Source organism: Molothrus aeneus, chromosome 7 (genome assembly GCF_037042795.1).
Source record: "Molothrus aeneus isolate 106 chromosome 7, BPBGC_Maene_1.0, whole genome shotgun sequence".
In the NCBI taxonomy this organism is placed as follows: domain Eukaryota; kingdom Metazoa; phylum Chordata; class Aves; order Passeriformes; family Icteridae; genus Molothrus; species Molothrus aeneus.
In genome coordinates, this window is record NC_089652.1 from 35,216,614 (window position 1) to 35,235,533 (window position 18,920).

Consider the following 18,920-nt stretch of genomic DNA (forward strand, 5'->3'; position numbering starts at 1 on the left):
AAGGTAGAAATAAATCAGGAAGACACTCTCCCCCTTTGACCACCGAAGATAAAATATAATTATGAGGGAGGGGAAAGGAGAGGAAGGAAAATAGTAAGTTCCCTTCAGAAAATATACATGTGGAAAAAACTCAGATGGGGTACCCAAAATAAGCAATACCATGCAAATGTTCTGAGAAAAGAGAATTATTTCCACCTATCTGCATTGATCACACAAACACTTGCTTCCACTGACAAGAACATAATCCAAACTCTGCCTGTTCATCTCAAAGTGGTTATGAAGCCATGTGTGAGGTGCATTCAACATCCTCTAAGATGAACAGAATCTGTTTTGCATCCCAATATCCTTGGAGAGAGCAATATTCATGCAAGATGATTCAAGCTACTCTTCAGAGCTGCAGCACTCTGCCTCCCCATTGAAGCTCTGAATGAGCATGGGCAAGAGAGATCCATAAACCATTTTTCCTAGAGTCTATAGACAGTTGGTTTCTTAGCACTCACGGAAACATCTTCTTGGGCATTAACAGAATTACTTAGAAAGAAAAAAAGTCTGCTTTTTCTCTTTAGAGCTGAGTTTCTTTTCAAGCTGTGTAACACCACTTGATATTTAGTTTAGCTACTCAACCAAGCATCAGCCTTCAATGTATCCAAGGTGCAGAATGGTTGACTAACACAGACCATTTCACTTGTTCGGGCTTATTTACAAATACCACTTACATACTGCTGGCATTTATAATGACACCTGGGATGTTGCTGACACACCACTACGTTTGTAAAGTTGGAGTCTACAGGCACAGTGCATTCTAAGAAACGTGCTGGGGAATACACACAGCGTTTCCTTTGACTGTAACTAGAATGGTTACTTTGACTATATCCTATCTGAATAGGGAAAAAAGCTTCAGAAACAAGCTTTAGCAAGGTTAATCCCCCACTGATTTTCTTATCACTCAACACTATTTCACTCAATTACTTTTGTCAATGATTTTCTCAAAAAACTGCCTCCTGACCATATTACAGGGTTGCTTAAATTATACTGCAGAGACACATTCATGCATACACAGAACTTCATGTGTTTCTTACTACTGTTGCCTACTGAGTTGTTATTCCAAAGCCCACAACCTCTAAATACCACACATCAGTCCTAGAAACCTTGACATAGTGTTTGATGACAGAGAAATACTTGGTTTGGTTTTGTATATATACAGCCAGACTATAAGGCATTTACCTTACAGAGGAGGCAAAAATGGAATACAGATGATTTATTCAACTTTGCAAAGCCAAATGAGTCTTAATTTGTATTAACATGTCCCAAGCCTTGAAGTGTCCACAGCCAGTCTGGTTGAGGCTTGGAGCAGCCTGGGATAGTGAAAGGTGTCCCTGTCCACGGCAGGGGGTTGCAACTACATCACTTTTCAGGTCCCTCACAACCTAAACCATATTATGATTCTAAAACAAAACAAAACACTGTGTACAAGCTCAAATTACTAGCAATTTGTAAGAAAAGGCTTGGATTCTTACACAGAACTAGTAATATAACTTCTAACCAAACACTGTCAATTGTTCTAAATATGCTTGAAACAACCAACTGCTAAGTAATTATTCTATCTCCTCCCTCCAACCCCAAAATCATACTACACCTTCTGCCTGGGGTTTTCCCATTATTAACAACAAGAGGTTTAATTTATCTGCTTTTATCCAAAAACATTGAAGAGCTTAACAAACATTAATTAAACCTCGCAACACTCCTGTGAGGTAGGTAGGTAGGTATTGTTATCTCTGCTTTACAGATGAGAAAACCTGAATTAAAAATTAAGATTTGCACCATTTCCCAACAGTAGCTTTACAGTAAAGCCAAGTGTAGAAGAAAGGAGCAGTGACTTGTATGTCCCTACTCCCAGCCACCACAATATGCATTCTCTTTCAAACCAGCAGGACTTGACTTGACACTTTGCCACACGTGAGAAAAATATTCTGAAAAACAGCATTAATTTATCATTAGCATCATCCCTTCTAAGAAAATACAGACAAATACATCTTTTACCCAGATTGTACTTCCATTATTTCATTATGAAAATGAGACAAAATTGTATCCTCTTCATCTGGATAGCTGATGAATTTCATCTTCAAAAGGAAAATCCACACTTCTTGAAACCATATGAATTGTTCCTCAAAAAACTGAATCCCTGATTTCCTCTTTTCACTTATGTTTCTTAACAATTCCTAAGTTCTTCCCTACTCTCTTAGCCTTTTTTCTCATTACTTCATGTTGTACTTTCCTTTCCTTAATCCTACATCACCTTTTTCTTCTTCTTTATTTTTTTAATGATAAAACAGAGGATTTACTTACAAACAGCACATCAACTACTACCTAGATGGGTCACATACCAATTTTTCCTGTCTCAAACTAGTCTCACTTCCAACCTGTGTATGAACAAATCCTCCATCTGACAGTCCATAAAATCAAACACTCTTCTCTTTGCCCATTCTGCCATATTCCTCATTAGAAAACCTCCAGTTTGAATGCAGTCATTTCTTCAGTGTTTCAGAAGCAAAGGCTTCACAATTCTCTTCCTTTATTTTCCTTGCCTAATTGCCAGTTTCCCTTCCCTATTTCCACGAATTTAACAAATCTGTCCTCTGTAAAAGTGGCCATCTCTGATGTTTTGTAAACTAAGGTAGCACAATAAATGTTTCTGAATGGACATGGAGACAACTGAAGTTATAGAAACTTATTTTAAAATACAAGTTGATAAAAGACTTTTTTTTGACAAAACAACTGTAAAATGTTTTTGAAGTCATATGATTTTTCTATGACTTGATTTCTCTTATTTTAGAATCAGCATGAAAAGTTAAACTAGACTCTCTTTTTTAAACCACACAAGCTAGCACATCTTGTTTGTACTGCTTGCTCTAATGAAGTGAGCCTACACTTGCCAGTGCACAGTAAAAATAGGTAGCTCTGTTATTCATATACACTGCAAGCAGCATCTTGCAGGCTCTGAGAACTTGTTCTCATCATATGGAGGCTGCAATAAATGTTCAGCCACTGTTTTCTCCTTCAGCTCTCAAAATTACAGCTGTATTCTTTAAGCATTACATGTGATTTCTTGCACTTTAAAGCTTCTGAACTACTTGAATTGCAAGACGCAGAAGGTCTGCCCACAGACACTTTCTTGCTCCCACTTATTTCATGCTACAGCCAGAAAAGTACCAAATGCTACTTGTTCATGGGATTTGCTGGTCAGGGGATACAGCATCCCCCCAGACACACTGCAGCTGAGCAGGATCTGTATCTGCCTCTGCAGCACACAATCCCCATCTACTCCTGTTTCATCACCCCTTAAAGGTGACCTTTCAGAAGAACCTGCCATACGAAGTATTTTATCCTGACAGTCTGAGAGAGCTAGGGGTGTTCAACCTTAAGAGGAAAAGGCTCAGGAGAAAGCTCAAAGCCCCTTCCAGTACTTAAAGGGGCTCTGGAGAGGGACTTGGGACGAGGGATGGAGGGACAGGACCAGGGGGAACAGCTTTACACATGGACAGAAGGCAGGGTTAGATGGGATATTGGGAAGGAATTCCTCCCTGTGAGGGTGGGCAGGCCCTGGCACAGAGAAGGGGCCAGAGAAGCTGTGGCCACCCCTGGGTCCCTGGAAGTGTCCAAGGCCAGGCTGGACAAGGCTTAGAGCACCCAGGGATAGTGGGAGGTGTCCCTGCCCATGGCAGGGGGCTGGAACAGGATGTCCCTTCTAAACCAAACCATTCTGTGATTCTCTAGGTCTAGGAGCATGAAAAACCAGTTTAAGGAAAATTACAAATTTCCAATAGTTTTCCGCTGTTTAGTTGCCAGCACATTATTTAAATTCACAATTTTTACATTATTTCAGAACAAGTACTGAAATAAATATGCTATTTGTTGCTATTTGTTTCCATTTTGAGATGACTTGCTAAAATTTTTTCAGTTTCTGCATGCACAAAAGTCAGGCATTATTTAACCTCTGTAGGCACAAAAAGTTGCATTTTTCCTTTTTAACATCCACAAAGGTAACCAATTCCTCTGCATTCAGCCACTGAGAGAACCATCTCAAACCCTGCAGAAACTTCAGAGATGCAGCAGAGATCAGTAAGTCTCATCATGAGAGGCTTCTCAGCACATTAATCTCACTCTCTACTACTGTCATTTACTTCTTGCTTGATTCCTAATGTTTTGGCTTTCCTTTTTTTTTTTTTTAATTTTGGTGGATTCTTATCTCCAAAGTCACAAAAACTGCCACAGAACAAACACTCTCCAATGCTTAAAATCAGGTTGGAACCCACAGAAAATTAGTTTCAGTGAGACTCCTACTCTTTTGTGTTCTCCCCTTCAGATATATCAACCCTATCTGCATTCTAAACAGTCTCTTTCCCCAAACAGTTTTATGGTGAAAGAATAGAAGATAAAATTACTTCTGAAACCCTCTAACAGTGAATTTTTTAACTTTTTATTCCGTTAAAAACCCATTTGCCTCCATAATAAATGCTTTGTGAGGAATATAATAAATTACCCCTCTCTGTGGTGTATGAAAATCTCGAGTGAAGCTTGGTTCTGCTCTTCTGAAGCCCCTCACTGGGCACCACCAGACCAAAGCTTGAGCACCAGGTTTTTGGGCATCAGAGCAACACCGGGAACATCAGACGCCGAAGCGTGTGTAGGTGTATTAGCAGTCCTACCATCCATCTGTCAGAAATCTTCGATGTTCCTGCACATCACCCACTGGCAGAGCTGTCTGCCAAGCAAAAATATTATGAAATGTTCATTATATCCTCAAATCTCCCCCCCCTTCCCAAGGAGGAAATGGAAAAACCTGTCTCTCCACACACACAGGCTTCACATTCGTTACCAAGAAACGGCGAAAGACTTTCAAATTCACCCAGAAAGAAAATCTACCAATAGACCAGGACTGTGAATTTCGATTTATTTGAGCAAACTTTACTTACCAGAGGATATGCTGACTTTTAGTTCACATATATCTCATTTTTAAGGTACGTTAAAGACAGAGTTTACAATTAACTGAACAGACAGCGTACAAAAGGCTTTTAGAACTACACCATATGGTCGAGGGAAAGGAACAATCTGGACTATCCACATTTCAATCTGCAGGCTTGTCCACCTCTATAACACGTTGTATTGCTGTAATAAAATATTAAGATAGAATTTTAAAAGTGAAAATATCTATCTTTTGCACTACCAGGGAGCAAGGCATCTTACAGTCTAGCGCATTTAATAAATATTTTAACTTTTATGATTTTGGCTTGCTGAATCAGATATAGTCAATAAAATTCCCAATTCATTTTAAACTCTAGTTCCAGAAGGATATGGGTGGGTATTCATCTTATGCTTCAGGGAAATAAAAAATACCAGTTTATACGGGGTGTACTGGCAGCAGTTAACGTAACAGATGACACATTCTTGGAAATTAAATAAAAGCAGAAAGAAAATATCCATTGTTGCTCAGAGAAGGACTAATCACATGGTCACAGCTGGAACCAGTGTAAATCATTCATTAATAAAATTCTGTTGTAGTAGTCACTTTTTTCTGCTTTTCAAATGCCAATAGAAAAAACGACCTCTTTCAATTCTTTTCAGAATGGAGACACTTACAAGTATTTCATAGTAACTATTAAAGTTAATAAATCTTTACAGAAAAAGAAAAAAATGTCTGCAAGGAAGGCATTGTTGGCACAAAGGAAAAATATAAATACTTCTCTATTCTACATATAATCCCAGAACATAGTCCAAGGAGATACTTGCTTCCCTCTGTACCGGCCTGAATTCTGATCACACAGAATCCAAATCTTAAGAAAAAAATCACCTGAAGCCTCTGTAAGGCACATTTTAAAATGTAAAGAATATAAATGCAGCCTTGTGGGTCAGATCCCTCAATGTGAACTAGAAATCTGCACTAGATGAAATGCAGACAGTCCAGAGAGATCATGCAGTACTCAAGTATTCCATGATTACATACTCTTGGATATAGGTATCACAGGCTCACAGCCAACTCTGCCCTGAGCAGGAGGTTGGGCTAGGTGGCCTCCAAAGAACAATCCCAATCTGAATTACCCTATGATCCCATGTTCCTTCACATTATAGATTTCTCTCTTGAGCTGTGACACTTCTCTTAAAAAAAAAAATATATATATATATATTTATATATAAACTATTTCAAGTTTTGTGTTTCATTGCCCCCAAGAGCAGGAAAAATCCCCACATAACCTGTACAACTTTGCAGGTAACGAGTTATGAAATCACAACAATCAGATCATCCACTGCAATTATTTTGAAAGCAACCTTCTGGTATCTAAATTCTGGTATATTCAATGTCCTACTCACAACACCACAGGATAAGAGGCCTGTTTTTCTAATTCCTTCAAAGAAACTACAGAGAACAGGAAATACAGAGTATGCCATTTGATGCTGTAAACTGCCACAATATAAATTAAAGAGGATAGGTTTTCCTCCACTCCAAAAGGAAAACAATCAAAACCACCCCACTCCTCATCATCTGGTACAAACACGGCAAGAACAGAGCATTTAAAATTGTCGAGAATTCCTTTAACTGAAAGGTTTCTTTGAATTTGAAAGCTAAAAATATATTATCTCCCTCCTTCTGTGCCTACTAAGCAGTCTGAGCAAAGACTTAAAGCACTCTGGGGCTTGAGAGGATATTTGGGTTTTACTGCCAAGCCTGCTAAGGACTTCCCAAATCTCCCCAAGCCAGGGACCCTGGGAACACGGCGGCGTAAGCCTCGCGCAGCCGGTGGGGACGCGCCGCCGCAAACTCCGACACACGCTCACGTTTCCGCGTGATCAAAGGCTCGACTGCTCTGCTCTTCACTTTACTGCAGTTATTCCTACCTCACAGTGACATCCTCAGCAGAGGGAGATGCTTGATAGGAAACTGGTTGAAAAAATATATAAACCCCCCCCCACCCCGGTTTTTGAGTAATTAACTTCAAGTGGGATGAAGCGACAGTTCAAAGCACTGTCGCTGTAAGAGCATTACCAATAAGCAGGAGGAAATCACTACCTAAGAAAACCTGAATATGCAAATATGTAGCAATTTTGTCAAATTCAGAAATAAAAACACCCCTAAATATTGTGCTAATTTTTATTTTAACAATTATCTGGGTACTCTTTGTCAGAACGGGTAAAACCAAAAGGCTGGAAAGCAAATTAAGCATGCAGGTGCTATAGAAAAATCTAAAGCAACAGCAGAAAATATCACCTCTCACACATGTACAGGCCATGATGCAGACAGGCAGCTTTTCTATAAAATACCATTTTCTGCTCTTGCTCTCTACAAATAATAAACATACTGCCTTTTTGGGAACAGAAAAATGCAGTAACAGATCCTGACTGGCTAGGACACACAGGTGAAGTTTACTTCATATTGTTTGGTGATGCATTTCCATGTCAATAATTTATTTTATTTTAAATAAAAGCTGGTGAAAAGTGTGTCCAACCAATTCATGACTTTTGTCCAGGCTGAGCCCCCCAGCTGCTCCTCCCCAGACATGTGCTCCAGACTCTTCCCCAGCTTCATTCCTTCCCTCTGGACACACTCCAGCCCCTCAATGTCCTTGTCATGAGGGGCCCAAAACTGAACATAGTGTTTGAAATGTGGCCTCACCAGTGCCAAGTACATTATTTTAATTGCTTCCATGCCTAATTGGCACTATCTGGAAGTTCCCAGCAGCCAGGTGAGGTCATTCAGGCCATTGGGTTGGCAGCTGTACACCCACCAAGCAACACCAGACACGGGGGCCCTCAGCTCCACACTGTTCCCATGGCCACTAACAATCAGGAAAAGCTAGCAGCATAAAAAAATACATCAAACTTCTGAAAATATACAACTATTAATCATTTTTTCTCATTAAAAACCCAGTACCCAACTCTAGGTAGACTGGCTCTTTCAAATGGAGTGTGACAGAGTAGGAAAAAAAAGCAGTATTTAGTTTAGCTAGGAAACATGTGACAGATATAAGCTAAAGTTAATGCTAGGAAAGCTAAAATTTATCTTTACTAATCCCTCTCACTGGAAACAATAGGACAGAATTAAAAATGACAAAGTTAAAATGAGGAAGTACATTTGAGGGAGGTAGGGAAAAGGAGACACAGGAAGCACATGAGGAAGGGCTGCTGCCACCTCACCTAGAGAAGAGCAATTTATTTCCATCAACTCTAAATCACTGTAATGACTTTTTCATGTAGACAAGCATCAGAATTTTTAATTTCAGTGACTATTACCTGTGAATGCACACAATAAACAAGTTTAAGCACTTACATTTCTGGGCTGATTTACATTTTAAAGTCAGAAGTAGCAGTCATCTATACCAAAAGGTAACGAGCAAGTTAATTTCTTTCATTTAGATCATTAAGGCATAAAAGTCCTCCCTACCGTTATATAAATGAAGATAAAGTTATTCACAGAAAATAAGTATTTCCCAAACATGCTGTTCCTCTGCAGCAGAAAAAAAGCTACTTCAGAAAGAAGGATGCTGGGTGAGAGAAAGGATAGTAAAACTGCACCAAGAGTGGATTTCACACTGCAGGGAGGAGCTGACTAATATTTTTGAAAGTCACAGAATAAAAAGGGGATGGGCTTAATCAAATAGCTGGCTTACAACTTAATTTTTATTAAATTTGTATTATAACTTTGTACTTGTGTATTAAAATGTGACTCATATTAGGCAGCAAATAGCTTTTAAGTAAATGCTTTGGTCTCCTTAGCAAGACAGATCTTCAACACCAACTGTAAATACCAAAGCAGTCTCTCATTCAAATGCTTTCAGTTTGTTTTTTTTTCCTCCTGTTTTACTCAAAATATGCAGACTTGGATGCCTACAACTAGCACATAAACATGAAATATGGCATTTAAATCCCTTCATTAAAAGTTGAGGCCTCAAATGGGCTGAAGACAGAAGCTGGAGCAAAGGCAACTACTCCTTCGACCGGGACCAGTGAGGATTTACTCCAAGGATCAAACTCCCAGAGCTTGGGGTGCCTCAAATTCAAGCCCTAATTCTTGCATTTCTAAGGTGCCACATTGCTGCTCTGATTTTCCAAGAGGTTGGTGAGGTTGCTTTGAAACACCAAAACCAAGGGGCGAGCTCACGTGCTGGGTACAGGGGGGGATGCTCTCAAAATGCTCACAGCGTCACTTTTCATCTTCTAAGACATAAATTCATGTGATCTTTGAACAACTATTTATTTCACACCAAACCAGATATCTCCCTAAAGCCTACCAATACAGCCTGCAGGCATATTTCTTAAATAAAAGTACTGAGTCCTTGTATACTTAAAATTTGCATAGCAAAGGGATGAATCAAGTATCACAGAAGTAGTAACACTCTGCAGCAACTGCTTACCTCTTGCAGAAGAAAAAAAAAAAATGCCCTGTTTACAAGGTTTAGGTGGGACTCCACAAGTGCTTCTCTTCATGTTTCACAACTCTCGAGCAATCATTTTCTTACAGAATTCTGACAACTGCTGTTCAGTCTCTTCAAATGCACCAGTTATGTTCATAGAATTTATATTTTGCACGTGTAAACCTCCTTATTTGTAGATTTTATTTATTTCTGCCTGAAGGTTACTGGGATTGTACATATCATTTCAATTAAATTACACCAGTAAGGCAATTTTTTTTGCTGGGATGTCCAAATAACTTTATGTACTAAATTTTTTGCTGCAAAAATATATGTCTTTTTTGTTACAGAGATCTTCAGTTTTCACCAACCTGGCAAATTATCCCAGCAGCACCTACATTAAATGATCAGTAAAATAAATACAAGGTATTAGATAGGGCTGCATTTTACAATTAAATCACTTTAATCTCTTAACTGCCCTGTATTTAAGTGTTCAGAAAATAAGTAGCTATATTTGAAAACAGGTAATTAAAAAAATAAGGTGTGAATTCTGTAGAGTTGTTAGAGCAGAGGAGTAACTTTATTTTACCTGAAGAACCAGAAACAGGTAAGTAGTGGAAGAAAGCCCAGGATGAGAGATTCTGCTCACACCATCATTTGAGAAATATCTGAGGTTAAATTAACTCATTTTACATTAATGGATCATAACTAAAGCTTTGAAAAACCTGCTAGAGGAGATTTACTGAGAAATTGTGATGGAGGCTACCAACACATGATACATTATCTCTTGCAATCTAAAAATTCTTATCTGCTACAGAACTGAAGATAAAATGCCACTTGGCTTAAAATTTTCTAAGAAAAGGCTGTTTTCCAGAAAAGCACGTGGCTAAAACAGGGCTACTGTTAACCAAAGACTCTAAAAAATACACCAGGTCTGCTTCTGCCAGCCTCCCTCGAGCTGCAGCTACTCACATGAGAGCTCCCAGGACTGGGCTCACATGGAATAATCTATATTACATATTTTGATGTATAACAGCCATTGTATAATAATACTCTTTGTTACCTAGTTGGTGTTTATGAACAAGTATTATATGCATGTGTATGTTTTATGTAAGATGATGAACATACATGTCCCAGCTTTATAGTCACACTCCACATGAAGCCACCAGCACTGTCCCACACTGCCACAATGGGACCTCCTAAACAGAGCCATGACAACTAATGGAATTACAACAAATGCTACCAGCTGTATTTATACTGGGGATAGCCTTACCACAGCTTTTAGAGACCTGCTCTGCGGCTCAGGAATTAGCTGCATCTCCTCAGCCCAGCTACTGTAATTTGTCATTTTGATATTTTGCCTTGCCTGGTGAAAAACTCCTCCCACTCTTATTCTTCAGTGGAGATAGGTCAGATTTAAATTGGCTTAAATATGGTTCAGGTAATATATACTCACAGGATCTGGTTTTTTTTTTTCCTTATGTTTTATTTAAACTTACCAAAACCAACTAGAAGGTCTTTAAGGCTCCTTCCAACCCAAATATTTTGTAATTCTGTGATAGGAAAATAATTCTTATTAATACTAATAATTATGTTTTTCTCTTCCATCCCCAAGTGAAATTTATGGTTCTTTTGCTAAGCAGAAGTCAAACCTGATAACTCAAGGAGTTTCATATTAAGACTTCATGTTAACAACATTTTCCAGAAAAAAAGAAAATACAATTTTACTTCTTTCCCCTCAAATTCAACTAGTCCAAGCTACACACCAGCTCACCACATCTCCATCAAACATGGAATATTTGGCACAAGGAGGCTCAGACCTATTTTTTATCTTATTTTTTACTAGTTTTGCTGTATTTACAGGAATATGCAATGAAACATTGAGACTCCTGAAATAAAATAAATGGTAAAACTTTAAGGAGCCTGCATACATGTGTGTTAAAATACACATGGTAAAAATTCAACAATTATATATATGTATAGACACTATATATTTTTTAACTTATTACAAATTATACATAAAAATACTCCTATTCTGTATAAATTTGGTATTATAATTTACATTTTATTTTTATTTAAATCAAAGTTCTTACACCTGTGGTTTTAGGGAAGACAGCAACAGAACCCACTGTACCAGAATGACAGGGAAAATTCGATTCTAGTCAAATATTTCCTTTTGACTGAAGTGCAAATTGCCTGAGCTGAATGTGTATGAACTAATTAGCAAAGCAGGTATCCCCAAGCTGTGAGCAACTTCTCACTCCTCAGGCTACCCAACAGCAGATACTTCACCACTTTTAATGACCATCATCCCACAAGCAACCAAATCCTGTTTGGCCAACAAAATATGAAGATTTTTTTCAGAGATGTTCTTAATGTTCATTAGTAATACTGAAGTGGAAGCGAGCACTCACAACATTTGGAAGAACTACCCTCACTTTTGTGCTGGAATCATCAGAGGTATGATTATGGCATGCAAATCCCTTTGGATTAAATGCCCTCATCAAAGCATCTTACAGGTACATCAAAAATTGAAAGGGCATAAACAACTCTGGCAGCTCAGAGCCCGAGCTGGTGATCTTTGCAATTCATAAACATCGACACTTGGGCGGGTTTGCAGGGGAATACAACCAACTAATTATTATCTTCTGCTTAAGGGCACGTACAGTGAGCTCTGCAGGTACTGCCACTGCTTTTAGCCTAATGTATTGCCTCTTCAAGTCTTTCAATATAACAACTCTCTGCTGTTCTCTAAAGCATTTCCAGTGTTACCAAACTGCTTTATATTCAAAGAGAACACACTGAACCTTCTGAAAGATGTTGCTTTGGAAGAAGCAGGAGTTACAAAATGTATGTGACTTGCAAACAGTCATTTCATATTATTCACTAAAAGACAAAACCATAGAGTGGTTTGGGTTGGAAGGGACCTTTTATCTCATCCAGTCCCACCCCCTGCCATGGGCAGGGACACCTCCCACTGTCCCAGGTTGTTCCAAGCCCTGTCCAACCTGGCCTTGGACACTTCCAGGCATGGAGCAGCCACAGCTTCTCTGGGCACTTTGTGCCAGGGTCTCCTCACCCTCACAGGGAGGAATTCCTTCCCAATATCCCATCTCACTCTGTCCCCTGTCAGTGTGAATCCATTCCCCCTTGGTCACTCCACGACCATATAAAATAATCTCTCTTCATTTTGTAGGTTCCCTTCAGATACTGGAAGTTCACAATTATAGCACCCTGAAATTTCTCTTTTCCAGGCTAAAGAATCCTAATTCTGTCAGCCTTTCCTTGTAGGAGAGGTGCTCCATCCCTCTAATCACGTTCACACAATTAGAACACAATTACTTAGCACACAATTTTTTGACAAAAATGTTGATGCTTTATAAAATAAGAAAAAAGTACAAGTTGGCAACTCTTCAGATATGCTACTTAACTTTTTAAAATTATTAAAACAACTTCCTCAATGACTAATTAAAAACAAAATCACCTTAAAATTTATCCACTATGAGTTTATGCACTGATGGCACTAAAACAGCAGGTAATTTGGGATGGAAAAAGTATGTAAAGCATAATTATTCAAACTAGAAGACTTTTAAGATCAATCATCCATGATAAAGAGAAGTTTAGTGACTACCAAAATCCCAATCTTGAAATAACAAATGCAACTGGAGAGAGAACACCATCTACCAGCACCACCAGAGCAGCTCCTGGAGCAGCTGTGAATATGCACCTCCAGGTTCTTTTACTTCAATTTTGGACCAGCTGACATCAAGGTTTTGAGGTGCATTTAGTCATAAGCTTTGGAGAGTCTCAGCCATTCCAAAAAGATACTAAGAATTCTGTTTGCAATCATGTGGAAATGATCACTCCAGGCAATAGTTTGGGTTCTTATATTTCACTTCAATACAGAATATGGCCCAGTAAGCCTAACTCAGTATTTTCCACCCAGAACTGTCAACACCACTTTTATTTCTTCATATAAGGGATTGGTAGGATTGGTAAGGAGCAGTTTCACTATTACAAATAATGAGGCAGCAAATTATAGAAAATGAAAACTTCCTGAGCAAACTAAAAGCCTCTTCAGACACTATTTGTAATGTTGTGTTATTAACTATTTCCTCACTAAATGGCTTTTGTTTTTAATTTAGATTCACAGATATGCCAGGCTTCTAAATAAAACATCAGTTCAAAGACTGAAGACATTTTACACGTAGTGTTACAGCTAATGAATTTCCAAAGTTGAAAGAAAACATTGCAAAGAAGTTAGTTAAAAACAGTAGTGAGATTCTGTAAATAGATTCAAGTCTTCAAAAGAAAATCAGTCACTGCATGCAGCTTTAAAGGAGGTCTTTCAAGTTAGGATTAAACTAAACTGTTATTTAGTGAAATGACACTAAATAAAAACAGTACAAAAAGATGCAAGTGTAAAAACAATAATCATCATTCCCAAATACCCTGGGTTTGGTACAAGAATCTCTGCAGGTTCCAACAGCTCTGCCTGCAAGAGTGAGCTGGGGGCTCTGCTCATTTAGATTGTGTTTCCATGACTTGACTAGATATGCTTATTGAAAAATAAATAAAACAATCACTTCTTTGTGATGGGGAGCAGCATCAGGCACGTGAGTGGCTCACACCCAAATTACTGGCAGTCACACATAGGAAGTTATGCACAAGGTTAAACCAAAACCTTCTCAGTATTTGTTGCACTAACACTTGATGTGTTATCTTTGATGCCAAAATTAAATTTTTCTATTTATTCCTTGATCACAGATTGGTTTTGGTGGAAATGGACTTTAAAGATCATCTTGCTCCAAATCTCTTGCCATAGGCTTGGGACACCTTTCACTAGACCAGGTTGCTCCAAGCCCCATTCAACCTGGCCTTGGACACTTCCAGGTGCAGCCACAGCTTCTCTGAGCAGCCTGTGCCAGGGCCTCACTACCCTCACAGGGAGGAATTCCTTTGTTATATCCCATCTAACTCTGCCCATATGAAGCCACTCCCTCTTGTTCTGCCACTCCAGGCCCTTGTCCAAAGTTGCCCTCCAGCTCTCTTGAAGCCCCATTAGACACTGGAAGGTGCTTCTAAGGTCTTCCCAAAGTCTGAACCAAAACATCCCCTTAATTCACAGACTGATAGTAATTGGCACACTGCATACACGAAGATGCACAGCTGGTTACAATCACTGCAGAAACTATTGAGACACTCCCCCATTCCAATAATGTTTAGGCCTTCAGATTTCTTCCAGGGCATCAAAGCCCTAATGATAGAAAGGTTTGGGTTGGAAGAGACCATAAAGGTCATCTCATTCCAACCCCCTGCCATGGGACATCTCCCACTATTCCAGGTTGCTCAGAGCTCCATCCAGCCTGGCCTTGGACACTCTCAGGAATGGGGTAGCCACAGGTTCTCTGGGCAAGAGTTTCAACAGCTTTTTGCAAATCATTTCAGATGGAGACATCATTTCAGGTGAAGCAGAGCTGAAGACAGGTCAGTAAGAGCAGGATGTACCATTAACACTCAGTGGCAGCTAACAAGCCAAGTCCTTCCAAACAGCAAGACAAAGCTGTAAGTATAGGGAGCAGCAGCATCCGAGCAAGTTTTAGCTGGCAGAGATTAAAAAAACTCAGAAAAAAGCTTTAGCAACTAAGATAAAGATTTTCAGGAAAGAAACAATGCTGCTGCCATCTGCAAATCCCTGTCAGCGCATCCTCAGTACCTGGACCAACTCGCTCTAGGTGTGTTTGCATATCTTTGAAACAACGCACCTTCCCCTCCATGTCTGCAGACCCATCCTTTGATCTGCTGCAACATGAATATAAAACAGCAGCAATCCTTACAAAGGAATGATAATAGCTCTCTGCTTTGATACCTATGGCAACATGACTAAAAACAAGCAATTCAAAGAAACAACTAATTCAGTTTAAAGTTATGAAGTTATGAGCTTTTTTTTTCCTGTGGTCTTTAACTTATCTGCAAAGCTCTTTCATCCAATTTTGTAAAGAAGTGTAAGTAGCCATTCTGAATTGATTATTACAACTTCAGGATGAGTGACACTTGACTGAAAGAGTAAAAGGATGTCAATCTCCTTTGTTTTCATTTTCAAAGAATGAACAGGAAAATATTTTTTCCCTGTATGCTCTTCTATGCAAAAAAGAAAGTTACAGACTGTGGTTTTGGCCCATGGTCTTGGACTCCATTCTCCTTCCACAATGACTAATACATAGAAATACTTAATCTGGTAAAATTTTTCAGCAATCTGGACAATACAAACTGAACAAAAAGCACTATTTGACTAAAATAAAGTCATTCCTACCCCCAGAATGTCTGCAGGTCCAATTCACCTGTAATCTATAATTTCCCAATGCCCAGAAGTTACCAAAATACCATATGGCTCTTCTTTACTGCAGCAATTCAATACATTCACGGATGCAGGCATTCACTCTTTTTTTTTTCCTTTTTCTTTCTAAAATTTATGTTTGAATCTCAGCAACTCATCTTGTGCCATAAAATGTTTATGGTTTCAACTTATATGGAGAATCCAGCAGCCTTCAGAGATCGAAGGGCCATTCTCACTGTCAAAACTGGAAGCTTCACAATGATAACTTCATTTTCATTACAGCTTTACAAAGGATATAGAAATACACAACTCTTTTAGCTGCCAATAGCCTCACAGACTAAAAACATGCAACCCCAACCAGTAAGTTTTTGCTGACCACAGGACACACAATTAGGTTTTGTCAAATGCTTTTAGGACAGTACAGTCACTTATGTGTTTTTAAGGCTGTAATTAAATTGCCAGAAAACTACATGACAAAACGCAGCTTGTCTGATTAAAAACTTTAAAAAAAAAAACCAACCCACCTTTATCTTCTTTCAGTACAGCAGATGAAAGCATATTTTAAGTCATTATTTCCTCTTTAGGCTTCCCCCTCTACATGCAGGGAGGGGTTTTAGTTTCCATTCTAACCTGAGATGAACCAGTCAGCCTAGAAAGCTCGTTTAGTGCTACAAAACTACCACACTTTAAAATCCAGGTTTATTGCACAACTTGGATGCTACAGGTGAGCCAGGATCAAGACTTTTGCACAGGCTGCCTCAGTGAGAATATTGCTTTCTACAGGTCCACATCTCTGTGTGCTACAAGGCAAGCCAATAAAAGTTAAATATCTCTAAAGTGAAGGGATGTATATAAATAAAAATACATACTTCTATATCTTTGAGCCCATCCTAAGCAATATATTCAAATTGTTTGTAAGTGTGCCCATAACACATGCTTAGAATTGCTCTGCTCTAAGACTGTATCTATGAAAAATTTAAAAAAACAAAAACAAACCCCAACAATAAAAGATACAAGACAGAAAATTGGCATTTTAAGATTTACTTCTGCAAGATGTATTCTGAGTACACCAGGGTCCTATCAAGCACGTTGGCCCAGTTGAACTGGCAGGTTTCAGTTAGCACCCATCCAGCTGTTGTTCCCAGTAAACATCTGAGTAACTACAACAGCATTGTCTCATAAAGAAAACAAAACAAAAAAAAAAATATAGTGTCACCAAGTAAGCTGAAACAGTGAGTTAATGACTGACACACTGGAAATCACCTAGAAATAATTATTACCTGTTTACCGTAATCCTGTGAAATTTCCAGTAGATAATATTCAAATTTAAGTTGTCAGAAAAAAAAACCTATCAGCCTATGTATAAACAGATATGAGTACATACCATGTACCAGTTCAAGGTCTGCACTTGCCTTTTCTTCTGCACGGGGAAAGCATGAGAAAGGGTTCTAGTTTTAGTCTCTGAGGTACATTCACAGCAGTAACCACACGATTCAAGTGTCTGCGCTCCTTCCTCACCGCTGCTGCTTGAACTCAGGGTATTGTTGTGCTTTGCTCTAAGACATATTCCTGAGATTTTAAAGTACTGTGTTTTCATAATTCAGAAAAAATAAAGCTTCTAGCAGCAACAATCTACAGAGCAGTAGAAAACTGCAGAATATCAGAATTATTTCGATTGGAAGGGACCTTCAAGAACAGCTTGTTCCAATCCCCTGTCACAACCAGGGGACATCTTCCACTGTCCCTGGTGCTCCAAGCTCCATCCAACCTGGTCTTGGACACTTCCAGGGATCCAGGAGCAACCACAGCTTCTTTGGGCACCCTATGCTGGGGCCTCCCCACCTTCACAGGGAAAAATTTCTTCCTTTCCTGGTGTCAAATTAAGCTTTATCATTTGTAAGCCTCCAATAATTTTGAAAAATTAGGTAGGCTGACACCAACCCTCTATTTTTTTACACTTAACAATAACACTTGGGTGCCAAAGCCTGCACAAGGAAATCAGCAACGTTTATGGAGTCACTCAGCTGCACACTGAAGTGTGAAATGAGTCACAGATGGACAAGTTGTGTAATCCTACCCAGGATTACACCTGGAATAATGAGACACCTTGGAAGTTGGTCACCTCCAAGGGCAGCACTGGTGGTGTCCACCTGATCTGCACTCACCCCAATGAACAACCATTTGCCCTCAGTCTTGTGACTGCTTTGCCTGTGCTCAGGGTATTTCAGTGCCTGTGCTTCCCTTGTGCTCCACACCAGATGAAATTGTGCATAATTTAAGTATTCTAGAAAAAATACCCAAGTAACATTCAGCTCCATTTTCAAAGGAGAAGGTGAAAATACCACGGAGTTGCAATGAGACTTGGGCACCTGAATGTTTGAATCATTTGAATGGCAGTTCAAAGACTCAAAGTTTTGAAAACCTTACCCTGTGTAATGCAAATCATAGATGGCTGCACATTAATAGGAATTCAAAACATACAATTTCAACAATTTATGGTAAAAAAATTACACTGTATGCAATATTAGTGTGAACTATATTTCTTTTTTTCCTCATCACATCAAGTTCTCTCATTTGGGAGACAGAAACACTGCTCTCCCCACATGAGGCCGTTTGTCCCCAGCTCAGAACAGGGGTGTCCTACCTGTCCCCTTCCACCTGCTGACACACACCAGAACACAACACTCCTTTATGGTAAGGTGATTTCCATCTCTGCCCAATTCATGAGGCTACTTCTGTGCAAGAGGCAGCCTCAGAGGCATCACAGCTCTGGCAAAATCCCCCAGTGAGAAAGCACTGTGGTGGTTGTAAGCAATTTGAGAAAGAAGGAAGGGCCTGGAGTTTGTTGCTTACTCCCGTATCTCAAACTTAATTAAATTTGAAACATGGCAGAAATTAGGACACAAACAAATAATTAAAACATTAATCATAAATGAGTTCACAGCTTAAAAATATAGAGTCCTTGGCACGGATTTCATGTGAGTAGCTGAAAGTCTGTTATTTCCTGTAGCACCTACTCTTCTGGTAAATTCAGTACAGGTTGTCTGATGAATTCAGAAGTTACTGGAAAAGAAAGGGGAGAAGAGAAGGAATGGCACTGACACACCCTATGTCACACCACTTGTTTCTTTAAACAGCCCAGGCTTAGGGCAGTTTTAGAGGCACAGAAGTTATTATTTTAA

At 39.1% G+C, this 18,920-nt stretch overlaps 1 protein-coding gene across 2 annotated transcripts in view; it reads right to left on the reverse strand.

The window, feature by feature from the left end:
- GTDC1 (glycosyltransferase like domain containing 1) overlaps nt 1–18,920 on the reverse strand; it is a 170,106-nt gene that overhangs the window by 128,448 nt on the left and 22,738 nt on the right. The gene's annotated exons all lie outside the window — the stretch shown is intronic.